The following is a 3696-nucleotide window of genomic DNA, read 5'->3' on the forward strand; positions in this document are numbered from 1 at the left end:
ACAAGGTCAATTAGGGTAAGAAAGAAATTATGGTTCAGAGATTCCAACACTGCTTCTTTGTTATCGAGTTTGGGTATGTGGAATGTAGTTCGTGATTTTTATGTGTTATAGATGCAAGCTCATGGTCGGATTCAATAGTTGATGAGAACATGCCCGAGACCATATTTTGCATACTGTATATATCCTTAGTATGACACATTAGCACCGGCAATCTGCCATCGACTAAAGATGGCAGTATGTATGTAGGTACAATGGAAAGACTATAGGTGAGTGATGAAACTGACAAACGAACCAACAAAACTAAAAAGGGTCTTTATTGACAAGCCAACATCCGAGACACAGGAAAAACCAAATGTTTTATTGGCAATAAAAGATATCGAAAAGTATTAAATTTAAAGGCTGATTTTGGAAGTGGTGTTATATCTCAAAATATGCTCATGCAAGGTAAAGACAGGGAGAGCTTTAAAAACAAATTCTTAAATTTTGCACGGGATCATAATTCACAGATAAATAGGAATTCACTTAATGCATGCACCCTATAATGCATAACACAGTAACCTTAGGTTGGAGTTCTTGAATGTTATGTCCTCTTTTAATATATGACGAAACTTAATGCATAACACAGTGACCTCAAGTTGGAGTTCTTGAATGTTATGTCCTCTTTCAATATATGACGAAATTGCTCATCCTGGGTATGACCAGCATTGGCTGTCTTTCGTTCTAACAGAATTACGTCATTTTATATTGCAAGTGATCTTTTATGTGTTAAAATCTTAAAAATAAGAAATGAACAGTGAAAATTAATCCGCAAGGGTAGCACTTAATGTGCCAGTAATCGTACTTAGATATCACACGAATAAAAAATAGATATCCAACAAAAGTCTTGGAAACCTGGCATATTTTATATGAGATTATGATGCATATATTCCAATTACGAAAAATAGCGCAATCCTTGAAGATTTTATATATTCCAATTGCGAAAACATCAAATCCTCAAGTTTATTGTGATAACCTTTTGAATGATTCTTAATGTTGTTAATGGATAGATTTGATAGGAACAGTGGCGGAGCCACATGTTACTTGTGGGTGGCCATGGCCACCCCAAGATTTTCAAAATCCAATACCACTATACGTATACTCCATGGTTTCATTTTTACAAGCTAATGTTTATGGCCCCTCCAACATTTGAATCTTGACTCGGCAGCTGGATAGGAAGGAATTTGGAGATATTACAAACTTGAATGACTTTTGTATAATCTTGAAATATTTATGTAAGGTTTCCAATTTTCTAAATCGGTGTTATCAATATATTTATGAGGCTTGCCTCTTTTCCAAAAATAACGTATATGCGTGACAATGATTCAAAAAACCATTCAGAATCATGATTTTCAGTTGTGCTAATTATGATTTCCACGGCCCTCAAAAACTTTGATCTTAAAAAGGAGATGCTTGAAAAACAACACGTTTCTGAAGCTGCGAGGAATAATCTGAATGAATATAGTGAAAAATTAAGAGAGAATTTTTAAGAAGATACATTTGCAGCAACTAAGAGAAAACTAATATGGGAAATATTCTTGAACAATGGTAAGTTCCTTGATGCATTGACTTCACATTTCGTTCATTTATGCGAAAGATATTGCATGTAAAACTTCTTTAGTTGTTAGAGAAAGTCGTTTTGGTTCTTAAAATATTTCATATTAGTGAAATTCACTTGGTGATGATGCTAGTTATGGTGAATCAGAGTCGAAAAGAAGGTGAGTTTCTATGATCCGATCAAATTTGTTTTTCATATAAACATTATTTAAATTCTTGGATTTAGGGACTTCTGTTTACAAATATTTGCAGTTTTGAACAACAACTTAAAATCTAAGATCAACATTGGAAGTCTAATAACTTCCTTCTATATCAAATGCAAACATTAAGAAAATGTGATTGTCTTACTTGACAGTATGAGATAGGGTCTTCTTCGCTAACACCACGAAGTTGAATTTTAAATTTAAGGGCACAACATTTTCGCCTCTGCACCAATATTTCTTCTTAAATCTTAATGGTCATATGATGAAGAATGAAATATGTTTTATTATATTATTGTACGCATTGTGAATGAACCGTGTCATTGCTATGAATGTGGTGGACGAGTAATCAGTAAACCGAAAACCTAGAAAATTTGAGATACATAACACTTTAATTTAATTAGACGTGAAATCTCAGTTGGGTTTCGTGGATTTCGAAATGTTGACACTTTAAATTAATTATACATATATTGATGGTTATACCAAAACAATGTTTCTAATAGGTAATAAAGATGTGATTCATTGTGATATAATATGTTTGACAATAACTTCTCGCTTAATTGCTTGCTATCTTAGCTCAACAGGTAAGAGCACATGGCTTCAACCATGTAGTTGTGGGTTTGACTCCCAAAAATGGCATTTAACTCTATGTGCAAGGACCACGAACCCAACATTACAAATACTCGGGAAAATTTGTAAGCATTTAAATTTATATTTTAGGTATTGATTCCCATGTTATCGAAAGTGTTCACCTGTAAAATCATGAAGATTTTTACGCATGCTTACCTTTGCTTGAATACGTCAATTAGTTGACTTCAACCGAAAGTAATAGTCTTGCATGTTAGTGATGGTGTTGATATTCATCTATTTTGGAGATTTACACACTTACCTGGCAGCTGCTGAAGTGACAAATAATTGGAGAAAGCGTCTATGAGGTATTCGAGTCGTCCAACTCACAAAGGCGAAAAAATTACCATTCAAATTACTACGTATGTGTGTAAATTCGGTGTTGTTTCCGTGCTCACAGCTTACCTAAATAGCTCTAGGTAGTGGATGTTGAACACTATAATAGCTAGATACTAAATAACGAGCTAGATTCGACAACTCATCCAATGTCAAATGGTTGAGCTATGAGATAGCTTAAATTATCACAACAAGGAATTATATCTAGGACCTACCCACCAGAGGAGTACGTGATTCTTGTTACATGAGTAAGACTTTTCTCTACAAAAAATTTACTTTTTCGGGGATTTGAATTTAAAAAGATGTGAAGAAACATGACAAAAAAATAGCCATACAAGATATATACTACTTTCGTTTTGTGACACAAATTTTGTTTTCAGGTCTTTCTGAACTAAGCTAGAGCTTAAATGGAGTCATGGAGCACAAGTGTTCTCATTTTCCCTTTTTTAATAAAATAAATGGACAAACGTTTTCATTGCCTATCAAAATTTTGGGTAAATCTGAGCATCATATAATTTTTTTTCTTTTCTTAAAAGATTATACCCGAGTCTCATTATACTTCAATTAAATCAAAATTAATATATTAAGTTAATTTGAGTTAAGGGTATTATACTATCATATTCCACTTCATATGAAATTTTAAGTTAATTTAAGTTAATTCTGAAATTTTACGTGGGTAACTATCAGGATGTCTACTACGTTGTGTCAAAAGGGTTCATCGAAATTACTTCTAGGTTGAGAGATAAATTTGAAACTCTACAGCTGACCAAAAATTCGTTTTTTGTTTTTCACTCCATAATTAACATCCATGATTATTACAAACTGTAATGTCTTAAGATTGTTGGGTGCAATAATCAAAAACAAGGAAAAAATCAAATAAGCAAAAGTTATTGATACTTAGCTCCTTTATAGTGGAAGTGATCGATTTGATGAAACAGAC

Source organism: Papaver somniferum, chromosome 7 (assembly GCF_003573695.1).
Source record: "Papaver somniferum cultivar HN1 chromosome 7, ASM357369v1, whole genome shotgun sequence".
Taxonomy (NCBI): Eukaryota; Viridiplantae; Streptophyta; class Magnoliopsida; order Ranunculales; family Papaveraceae; genus Papaver; species Papaver somniferum.